Raw genomic sequence first — 12,500 nt, forward strand, 5'->3', positions numbered from 1 at the left:
AGGTTCACCAAATCCTACCCGATTCGCTCCGGATCTCACCCGTACCGAACGAGAATCCTTGTACGCTACAGGTAAGTGGAGAGAGGACGTTTGGCCTTGTTTCAAGGCATTTGTTTGGCATTCATTTAATTATATCTAATCTAGTCATGTCATCATGAATATGCTATATAGATTAGTCATTCCACACATTGATGTGCATATATGCTATGTTTACTTTTCAATTGCCAATTGAATGAGATGTTTATATGTTGAATGTGGACATCATGGTGCATAATGCATTGATAGACTAGATGCCGTAGTCGGCTTGGAAACGAATGCATTGGTGGCCCGTGGAATGGGACACGGAGGCACTATGCAGTCGTACTATTGTCATATAGGAGCATGCGGTATTAAGATTCTCACCATCCAGTGCTACGACCCTTCCCAATAGGGGTTAAGGTGTTGGGTTGCCATTTGGGGGGAAGCAGGGGTCGCGGTTGTCGGACACTGTGGCGGTTAGGCATTACGCCCGGTGAGTCATGTAGGACAGTCGGTAACCCCGGTGGTACATTCAAGAGGGCCAATCGTACTGCTTTTAAATTGCTGGAATCAGCACTTTTATTTTCAGTTATTTACATTTCTGTTGAGAGCCGGTGGACGGCATTGTCTTTACTTTTCCGAGTACTCACGGTGGGCCTTCTCCAACAGCCCTATGGGCGTATCGCGGGAGGGAGTTTGCGGCTCGTACCCGGAGTATACGCGCACTGTGGTTGTAGTAGCACTTAAACCAAAGACTTAGTAATGTTGCTTAGGTGGATGTGATTTAAAATGTATAGCATGGCATGTAGTGCATATGATATGTTGTGATGTGTGGACTGTTGTGTGTGGTCCACCTTTCTACTTACTGGGCTAGTGAGCTCATCCCACATGTACACCCCCTTTTTAGATGATTTTGCAGGTCATACATCTGAGGAGCATGGGGTGGGTCCCACAGTCGAGTTTCCTGAAGAGGACTGGTGGACCCCTGAGGAGTTAGAGCACGGCGCTGACTGCTTGTGCGAGGGCTGTGCTGCGGGACAGCAGTTCTGAGGCCGAGCTGATCTCCACCTTGGAGGCCGTGCTGAGCTCCACTTCCGAGGCCGAGCTGAGCTCCAGCCTTGATACCGAGCCGAGCTGTGTACTCTGATGGATTTTGATGATTCCTGTATATACTTGATATTTGAATTTTATTCTTTTTGTGTATATATCATGCCTTCGGGCCCAAATGTATATAATTATTGTATCACCATTCGGGTATTAAGTATATGGGATTTATTCACAGGTAAAAATTAGTCTTTCGCTGATCTGATGAGCTTATGTTAGTGTGTGTATGCTGTGGTGGAATACAGTATCTGATGATCCTGGCAGGTTTGGGTTAACCGGTGTTAACTCGGTCACCGCTCCGGTTCAGGGTGAACGGGGTGTGACAAACGGTGGTATCAGAGCGTGATGCTTTGCTCCACTCACAGCATACCATTAGAATCCCGTAGACTCTATAATAGGAAAATGGGGTTGGGCTAATATAAAAGCTTTAAAGATTAAAAGCTAAAGAAAGAAAGTATAAAAATGGATTGCATTATATATATTGCATTCATGGCATGCGTGAGTATAGATAAAAAGGGGATTAGGTTGGTGATGTAACCTATAGAGTACTATTTCGACGAAATTTCGGCAGCATAACGGCGTAAAGTGGGATTTCCAAAAATTTTACATAAATACCTGATAAGCAACAGATAATAAATATAACAAAGATCACAGATGGCACAATACATCACAACAAAATCACACAAGCACTCCACATATGAAAACACCACAAAAATCCACTATCCAAAGATATTTTATTCCATAAATCAAACCAGTTACAATACATATACAAGGAATGAGGATAAATAAATATACAATGTCTACAAAAAAAAGGAGAAAACGGGTAAACAGCTAGTGTGGGCGAGCCAAGCCCTCACTGGTCGTCGTCATCGTCGTCGATGATCACCACGTTCGTCGGTGGCCTGGAGTTGATGTCGAAGCGGTGATCGTAATAATCGAACCTCGCGTTCACCAGTCGTACCTCCCTCCGAAGCCGGCCATAGTCTGCTGAGATAGCGTTGGCCCTGGTGTCCAAGTCCTGACTCAGCCTAAGGAAGGAATCCTCCAAGGTGGTCTGCCTCTCCATAAGGCGTTCCTCCCTGGAGACAATCTCGTCCAGCTGCCTCAGTATCTGAACCTGGCCATCCTGCAAGGCCTGCATGGAGGACGTCATGCCCTCAAAGTCGTAGGCACCACTCCCAGGTGGTGGGGCTGTAGCTCTAGAAGAACTAGGGCCAGGACCTCTCGACTCCTGAGGCGCCTCCTCAGGGATGCTGCCACCCATCAAATCCTCCTCCTCGTCCTGAGGAACGTAGTCCTCATCCTCCTCACTGGACTCCTCCTCCATGAGGACATCCTCCATAGGGGCAGCCCTCCTACCCCTACCTCTCTGAGCTCCTGATCTAGGAGGTGAATCCATGAGGGTCTGAAGGCCCATCTTCAGGAGGTTTCTCCGGTCGAACCTATCAGCCAGAGTCTTCCCCTCCTCACCGCTCAGATCCACCCTGAAGAACTCGAAGATCCTAGTGAGGATCCTGCCGTAAGGAAATCCTCCATATTTTGGGTGGGAAGTATGGTGCTCCATCGTTCTGAGGATAATATAGGGAAGGCACAAGTGCTCGCCGCCTCCCTCTGCGGCCGTGAAGATGCAAAATGCAATGAAAGCCGCCATGAAACCCACCTGGTTCCGATGACCTCCTCTGGGGAGCAGGTTGAACTGGATCAACCGGGCGAATAGATGAACCTCAGGGTAGAAGGATGTCTCGGACTCCGGGCGACTACTGCTGCCGCAGATGGTCTCGTAGATGAAGTCCGGTGTCTCCAGGTTCATGAACGGTCCCTGAGGCCTACCCCTGGGGGGACTGTAGTATCGGTGTCCCACCGCCGATATACCCAAGATACTGGCCAAGGTGCCTACCGTCAGCTGGATATCCACTCCCTTCACCAAGCTGCTGATGGTGAACTCCCCGTACGGATACGACACCTCTAGGTTACAATAGAACCGACGGACGAGCTGCTCGTAGCATGGTCGATCCACATGAAGAATAGAGTCCCAGCCCAATGCTGAGAACCGCTCCTGAAGCCTAGCCTTGTGGAAGTCCTCGACTACCACGGTCTTCTCCATCAACACTGACCCCTTCAGGAAGTTGGGCCAGTTGGCTGCGGCCTCGGCACTGAGGAAGTGCTCCTCATCATAGTCTGTAGGGTCAGACTGGGCAGGTGCGGGTCTCCCTGTGCGAGGAGCTGAAGAGCTGGTCTCCGCACTTTTCCGCTTAGAAGCGGTGGTCTTGCGTCTAATGCCAGAGGAAGATGGTCCTTTGCCGGTGCGTGACGACATCCTGGCAATAAGAAAAGAAAGTAGGGATTAGTACAGGAAGGAAAATGACAGCAGCATTAAAAAGGGGAAATCCAAAACCCAATTCATGCAAAACGGGAATGGCAACAATCTAAGAACGATAGGAAACCTATGATATGATGAACGATAGTTGACAACGCGTAAAAACATGCCAAAATAGTAAACTGACAGCAAAAGCAAAGAGCATATATAACACGAGGGGATTCAAGTCCAATGAGCAAATTCGAACATAATGGAGAACAACTGGAAACCATAGGACTAAGATGAAATGCCATAGTAGCGGGATCATGAAAGTGCAAGAACATACCCAAATAGACTATGGAGTTCCATGAATACAAGTATGGATGAAAATCAAGGAAACCAATGCCAAAAATAGGGATTTTCATGGAAATACATGGGGATTCCAAGCATAAAGGAGGAATCATGAAATCTAAAGTATATCTAGCGTAAATCAAATGGAATGCATCACAAAGGAGTCATCAATTGGAGAAAAAGAGTGAGGATTGAAGAAATCCCCAAATTTGGAAACCTAGGGCACAAATTGGGGTTTTCTCCAAATGAAAAGATAAAATTCCTATAAACTACAAATGACCACAGTAGAAGCATCACAATCACATGGTAATACTATTCTATGGTGAAAAATATGGAAAGGAAGCCTAGAAAGTATACCTTATTCATGCATTCTACACAAATGGAAATTCTGAAAAAGGAAGAAGGAGGAACTTACTTGAATGAGGGTGAGTTGACTCTTCTCTAAAGCGTCGAGTGGGTGAGTAGACTCGCGAGTAGAAGCACCGAGGAGACCTTCAAGATCGGCCAAGGAAGAAAGGAAGAAAGAGAAAGGAGATGGGGAAAGAGACAAGACAGAACAGGGTCTGTAGGGCCCTGTTCATGTTTTAACACGGGCAAGACCGGCGGGTATAACCGGCGGGCTCCTACCCGCCGGTGCCACCCGCCGGTGTAAGGCAGTAAGACCGGCGGGTATAACCGGCGGGCTCCTACCCGCAGGTGCAGCCCACCGGTTATAGCAGTTGGGAAATTTTGAAAATATTTCTTCTTTTCTTGTTCCCTTCTCTCCTTCTAGCAATGATTTCATTGATTGTCACTATGGATGTTATTCCTATGATTAATATGCTATGGTCAAGTGGGACCATTAGCATGTATGTTGTGGACTTTGCCTGTATCTTGGAATTGAGCTACGATTATTTACAGGCTATCATACACTTCAACACCTCATGTAATGGCATATGGTTGTGTGCCGAAATCAATTCTATGGTGTTTAACCAATATGGTGTGTGATGTGTTCCAGGTACAGGGATACGATGGTACGTACTAGATCCGGTAGTAATGCCCGAGGTACCTCACGGGGTCCTCGTCGGGTCGGTCGACCACAAAATCCTAGGGGGTCCCGTTCTGTGGGGCATACCTCACCTCCACTACCTCCAGAGACCCTTGGTCAGGGTGGGGCACATGGGGACCCACCTATGACTGCACTCCCGGACCCTCCACCGGTCATTACACCGGGAGATGTTGCTACAATAATTCAGCAGTCCCAACAAGCTTTTCAGCAACAAATGCTTCAGCAACAGCAAGCATTTATGACTGCCATCCAGCAACAGTTGGATTTTTATCAACCGGGTCAACCTCCCCGGGTACTCACACCGCAGGACCCACCTGTAGGGTCGGGAACGGGATCACAAGTGGTGGGTACAACCCCAATCCCACCATTCGGTATTCCTCAGCATGGGATGCCTCCTCCATAATCCTACTATCATGTCTATGCTCCTAACTTCCCGGCGACGAGTAATACGTCAAGGGTAGTGGAGTCGTTCAAGAGGAACTTACCACCGGTATTCTCTAAGGTGGGGAGTGATCCTCTGGAACCAGATCAATGGATCCAAGAATTAGAGAAGATATTTGAGGTGCTTGAGTGCACGGATGCCCAGAAACTTATTTGTGCTAGGTTGCAACTCAAGAAAGAGGCAAATTCTTGGTGGCAAGCCTCCAAACCTATATTGATGGCTGCTCATCCAGAACCTACTTGGGAGCAGTTCAAGGAGTTGTTCTTGGATAACCATTATCTGCGTAGTTTCAGAGACCGAAAGGAGACTGAGTTCATGGCCTTAACTCAAGGAGGTAAGACTGTCCTTGAGTACCAACAACAGTTCGAGAGTTTGTTCCATTTTGCCCCAAGGCATATGCGAACAGCTGAAGAGAAGGCAGCAAGGTTCCTAAAAGGCCTAAAAGCATCTATTGGGTCTGTGCTTGAAGTCTTGGATTTGACCGAATATGGCTAGATTGTACAGAAGGCCAAGACCATGGAAGATAAGCAAAAGGGTGAACAGTCCCTCACTCCTGGACTGTGGAAGAGAACAAATCCATTCCCAGATGTGGGAAATTCCACCAAAGCATACCGCGGATCATACAGTTCTGGGCCTATGTATAGGAAGCCCTATAGGCCATCTGGCTACCCTCCTAGGCCAGTTGGTGGTTCGGGTTCTATCCCGTTTCGCCCGAACACTAGTGTGGCACCTACAGCTCCAAGGTCACCTCGACCTCCATCTGCAACGGGTCAAGTGCAGAGGGGCCCCGTTCCGGTTCCGACATCTCAGATTCGTTGCTTCAAATGCCATTCATATGGGCATTATGCGAAAGACTGTCGGGCCAGACCAGCCTTGCCCTCCAGTCAGCCCTCTACGTACCGGCCTCCCTTACCTCGAGGCAGTCAACCGCAGGGAAGGATGTATGCTCTATCGACCGAGGAAGCTGAGGCTAGTACAGAAGTAGTAGCAGGTACATTTTAAATTAAGACGTTCATTATGATTAATATTGATGACCTGCTGAAATTATATAAATTGTTATACTAGGTATCCTACCCATATCGGGCATACCAGCCTATGTTTTATTTGATTCAGGAGCTACTCATTCATTCGCATCTAAGAGATTTGTAGGGAAACTTAGGATGTCACCCAGGATCCTAGACCATGGAATGATTGTTAGTATGCCTACTGGTAAAATTGCACAGTTGAAGGAAGTGTATGGGCCGTGCCCAGTGGAGATTAGTGGGAAGAACTTTGATGCACAACTCATTAAATTCAATATGCAGAATTTTGATGTTATATTAGGTATGGATTGGTTGTCGGCTCATCGAGCTAATGTGATCTGTGCGGAAAGGCAGATTAACGTAACAGATGACGAAGGGAAAGAGTGGGTATACCGAGCAGATACAATGAAAAGGGTGAGGAAGGTCCTTGTCTCCGCTCTCCAAGCGGTAAAGTTGCTAGAAAGTGGATGTCAGGGTTTCATAGCCTCGGTACTCGATGTTGATGCAAGAGTTACACCTCTAGAAGAAGTAAAGGTGGTTAAAGAGTTTCCTGATGTTTTCCCAGATGATCTGATGCATTTACCACCTGATAGAGAGTTGGAGTTTGCCATAGACTTGACTCCTGGAGCAGCTCCGGTATCTAAGGCTCCATATAGGATGGCACTAGCTGAATTGAAGGAGTTGCAGATGCAGTTGCAGGAATTATTAGAAAAGGGGTTTATTCGCCCAAGTGTTTCACCTTGGGGTGCCCCGGTGTTGTTTGTCAAGAAGAAGGATGGTAGCTTGCGTATGTGCATAGATTACCAGGAGTTGAATAAGCTAACCATTAAGAACCGGTATCCATTGCCACGCATTGATGATTTATTTGATCAATTGCAAGGAGCCAGGGTATTTTCGAAGATAGACCTTCGGTCCGGCTATTATCAGCTCAAGATAAAGAGTAGTGATATACCCAAAACAGCATTTAGGACTCGATACCGTCATTATGAGTTCCTGGTGTTGTCCTTCGGGTTAACCAATGCACCGGCAGCATTTATGGATCTAATGAATCGAGTATTTCAGGATGTGCTCGACAAATGGGTAATTTTTTTTATTGACGATATCTTGATCTACTCCAAGACCGAGGAGGAGCACACTCAACACTTGAAAATGGTGTTACAGAGGTTGAGAGATCAACAGTTGTTTGCCAAGTACAGCAAGTGTGAATTCTGGCTTGAACAAGTTGGGTTCCTGGGGCACGTAGTGTCTAAAGCCGGAATCGAAGTAGATCCTGCTAAGGTGAAAGCAGTAGTGGAATGGGAAAGCCCCAAGAATGTTACCGAAATTAGAAGCTTCTTGGGTTTGGCTGGATACTACCGGCGTTTCATTGAGAATTTTGCTCGGATCTCAGCGCCAATGACCAAGTTGACTAAAAAGGGTGTGAAATTCGACTGGGTAGAGGAATGTGAGAAGAGCTTCCAGGAATTGAAAGAAAGGTTGGTGACTGCCCCTGTGCTGACTATTCCTGAGGGCACAGGTGGAATGACAGTTTATACCGATGCTTCCAAAGTTGGTTTGGGTTGTGTTCTCATGCAACGGGGGAAGGTAATAGCGTATGCATCCCGACAACTAAAGGAATATGAGAAGAATTACCCCACTCATGACTTGGAACTAGCCGCAGTCATTTTTGCCCTTAAGATCTGGTGACATTATTTGTATGGGGAGAAGTGTGAGATATACAGTGACCACAAGAGCCTGAAATACTTCTTCACCCAGAAGGATTTGAATATGAGACAGAGAAGATGGCTTGAACTCATGAAGGATTATGACTGCAATATTCAGTATCATCTCGGCAAGGCGAATGTAGTGGCAGATGCATTGAGTCGGAAGACACAGACTGTGTCACTCTCATACTTAGCAGTCAGCTCACCACTCGTACAAGAGGTGATGCTAATGGATGAAACCCTCTTGTATGAAGGGGCAACCTTAGAGCTTGAACCTCAACCAGAAAACCTTAAATGGTTGACGGTATCCTTGTCGGATCTACAGGTGCATCCGGCAATTAGGAAAGAGGTGATAAGGAAGCAACCTTTAGATCCTGAATTACAGCGGATCAGAGTTAAGGTTCAAGACCAAACAATGAACGACCCAGATTTTACTTTAGCCAGTGATGGGGCATTGATGTTTCGAGACAGATTGTGTGTACCCGATGATTTGGATATACAAGATAAAATAGTGAGAGAAGCACATAGCTCCGAGTACGCACTCCACCCAGGAAGTACCAAAATGTACAAAGACCTCAAACAAAGTTACTGGTGGCCAAACATGAAAGTCACCATAGCTTTGTATGTGGCGAGTTGTCTTACCTGCCAGAAAGTGAAAGCTGAGAGGCATCGACCTTATGGTACCCTTCAGCCACTCCCAGTACCAGAATGGAAGTGGGAAAGGATTACAATGGACTTCGTCACCGGACTACCAAGTACACCTAAGGGAATGGACGCGATATGGGTGATTGTGGATCGGCTTACCAAGACTGCTCATTTTATTCCTATCAAGACCAAGTTCTCCATGACCAAACTAGCATAACTTTACATGGACAATATAGTGCGCTTACATGGAGTGCCAGTGAGCATTGTTTTAGATAGGGACCCAAGGTTCACTTTCAGATTTTGGAAAAGCTTACAGCGTGCCTTGGGGTCACAGCTGAATTTGAGTACTGCTTTTCACCCACAGACCGATGGTCAGTCGGAGCGAACCATACAGATATTAGAGGACATGCTCAGGGCATGTACAATGGAGATGAGTGGCAGTTGGGAAGAATATATACCTCTTATGGAGTTTGCATATAACAACAGTTACCAAGCCACAATTGGGATGGCTCCATATGAGGCGTTATATGGCAGAAATGCAGAACTCCTTTGTATTGGGATGAGGTAGGTGAACGTCGAATGTTAGGACCTGAGATGATACAAATGACTTGTGACAAAGTCGACGTTATTAGAGAACGGATTAAAGCAGCTCAGTCCCGTCAAAAGAGCTATGCGGACACCCGCAGGAAGGAGATTGAATTTTAGCTAGGAGAAAAGGTATTTCTCAAGATCTCTCCTACTAAAGGTTTGCAAAGGTTTCACAGAAAGGGGAAGTTGAGCCCAAGATACATGGGACCATTTGAGATCTTATCCCGGGTTGGCTCAGTAGCCTACATGCTTGCTCTGCCACCTTCGCTTGGGGATGTTCACAATGTATTCCATGTATCCATGCTGAAGAAGTACGTGTATGATCCATCTCATGTACTACTCGTGGAACCAGAATACCTAGAAACTGATATGACCTACACAGAACAGCCAACTGAAATTTTGGACCGGAAGGTGAAAACCCTTCGCAACCGCTCCATTTCCTATGTAAAGGTGCGATGGGCTGATCATTCACTTGAAGAAGCATCTTGGGAGGTAGAAGAAGAAATGCGAGCCAAGTACCCTCATCTTTTTGATCAAACAGGTACGCAATTTCGAGGACGAAATTTTTCAGAAGGGGGGGTAATGTAATACCCCGCTTCTTAAACCCGGTCTGATTTCGCGATTTGAACCGGTTTAACCATGCAGGAACCGAGCCAGAGGATATTAGAGCGGGTTCCTTATGGGCTATGATGGCACGGGTGACCTTAAACACCGGCTGGCCCGACAAGTCCGAGCCAGTGCCAGAAGAGACGGGAGTGCCCAAGCCGTGTACATGCACCTACTATAAGGCTATGTACGGATAAAACAGGTATTATATCCGTATTTTAAGGTATATACGTATGCTAGATCGTATGCTTGGGGTGGGGTTCGCGCCGAGGTCTGAACCCGGTCAAAATCCCAAGTTTTGGCTCTCAGGTGGGTAGGACAGGTGGGTGCACCCACCTGAGTGACCCATCCAATACTATTCACTTAATTAGGAATAGTATATAAGGCTTTATGATTTCTTTTCTTTCCATTTATTACCCTCGTACGTTTGGTGAGAAAAGTAAGGAGGAGAGAGAAAAGAGAGGGAAGAAGAAAGGAAGAGGAAGAAAGGAAGGATTTCAGTGGCGCCGAAGCTCGATCTTGCCATTCCGGTGTCGGGAGAGTAATCTTCAACTCTAGATCTACAGTTGGAGGTAAGAAAAGTTGGGTTTTACAAACATTCACCATACCCAAGCTTTAAACCCTTAATTCGAGTATGGTTTCTTGAGATCTTGTAAATACCCTTTGAAATGATGAATCTAAGGTTTAATAGATGATTGATGTGTTGATCTTAAAGGATTTGAAGAGATATTGACAAGATAGAAGGAGCATTGTGAGTTGAAAGTGATTTGAAGGGTTTGAAGTCATTTTTTGGGCAAAGAAGGTAAGATGGTTTCCCTCACTTGAATCTAACCTAGATCTAGGTTAGAACCATCCTATAGGACCTCAAAGGTGTGAAGAATGGGTGGGGAAAAGCCCTATTTGAGTCCCCAAAGAATGGAGAAAATGAGGAAGAAACAGAGTCTTTCCCGCCAAAACCGGTGGGTACAACCGGCGGGTACCTACCCACCGGTCTTAGTCAAAGGGTCCCTGGCCCAACCGGCGGGTACAACCGGCGGGTATAACCGACGGGCCTCTACTCGCCGGTCACAAACCGGTGGGTAAAACCGGTGGGTAGACAGCCCACCTGTCTGACCCACCTGTGTGGCCCCGAAGGAGATCCTTATGTCCGATCGAACCCAAATCGGATGTGTGACCTTCTTTTGACGTTCTAAACATGATTTTGATATCAGATTTCATTAATTTCGATTCTAAAATGGTGAAGTACTAACCCCGCTCAATTATGTTAGGTTCACCAAATCCTACCCGATTCGCTCCGGATCTCACCCGTACCAATCGGGAATCCTTGTACGCTACAAGTAAGTGGAGAGAGGACGTTTGGCCTTGTTTCAAGGCATTTGTTTGGCATTCATATAACTATATCTAATCTAGTCATGTCATCATGAATATGCTATATAGATTAGTCATTCCACTCATTGATGTGCATATATGCTATGTTTACTTTTCAAATGCCCATTTGGATGAGATGTTTGTATGTTGAATGTGGACATCATGGAGCATAATGCATTGATAGACTAGATGCCGTGGTCGGCTTGGAAACGAATGCATTGGTGGCCCGTGGTATGGGACACCGAGGCACTATGCAGTCGTACTATTGTCATATAGGAGCATGCGGTATTAGGATTCTCACCATCCCGTGCTACGACCCTTCCCAACAGGGGTTAAGGTGTTGGATTGCCATTTAGGGGGAAGCAGGGGTCGCGGTTGTCGGACACTGTGGCGGTTAGGCATTACGCCCGGCGAGTCATGTAGGACAGTCGGTAACCCCGGTGGTACATTCAAGAGGGCCAATCGTACTGCTTTTAAATTGCTGGAGTCAGCACCTTTATTTCAGTTATTTACATTTCTGTTGAGAGCCGGTGGACGGCATTGTCTTTACTTTTCCGAGTACTTACGGTGGGCCTTCTCCAACAGCCCTATGGGCGTATCGCGGGAGGGAGTTCACGGCTCGTACCCGGAATATACGCGCACTGTGGTTGTAGTAGCACTAAATCCAAAGACTTAGTAATGTTGCTTAGGTGGATGTGATTTAAAATGTATAGCATGGCATGTAGTGCATATGATGTGTTGTGATGTGTGGACTGTGGTGTGTGGTCCACCTCTCTACTTACTGGGCTAGTGAGCTCATTCCACGTGTACACCCCCTTTTTAGATGATTTTGTAGGCCATACATCTGAGGAGCATGGGGTGGGTCCCACAGTCGAGTTTCCTGAAGAGGACTGGTGGACCCCTGAGGAGTTTGAGCACGGCGTAGACTGCTTGTGCGAGGGCTGTGCTGCGGGACAGCAGTTCTGAGGCCGAGCTGATCTCCACCTTGGAGGCCGTGCTGAGCTCCACTTCCGAGGCCGAGCTGAGCTCCAGCCTTGATACCGAGCCGAGCTGGGCACAATCCTTGATGCCGAGCTGATCTCCAGCCTGAAACCGAGCCGAGCTGTGTACTCTGATGGTTTTTGATGATTTCCTGTATATGCTTGATATTTGAATTTATTCTTTTTGTGTATATAGCATGTCTCCGGGCCCAAATGTATATATTTATTGTATCACAATTCGGGTATCAAGTATATGGGATTTATTCACAGGTAAAATTTAGTCTTCCGCTGATCTGATGAACTTATGTTAGTGTGTGTATGCTGTGGTG

The 12,500-nt window shown here is 46.6% G+C and overlaps 1 protein-coding gene across 1 annotated transcript in view; it reads left to right on the plus strand.

The window, feature by feature from the left end:
- LOC122075282 (transmembrane emp24 domain-containing protein p24delta3-like) overlaps window positions 1-12,500 on the plus strand; it is an 83,314-nt gene that overhangs the window by 47,329 nt on the left and 23,485 nt on the right. The window lies entirely within an intron of this gene.

This window comes from Macadamia integrifolia, chromosome 4, assembly GCF_013358625.1.
Source record: "Macadamia integrifolia cultivar HAES 741 chromosome 4, SCU_Mint_v3, whole genome shotgun sequence".
NCBI classification, from domain to species: Eukaryota; Viridiplantae; Streptophyta; class Magnoliopsida; order Proteales; family Proteaceae; genus Macadamia; species Macadamia integrifolia.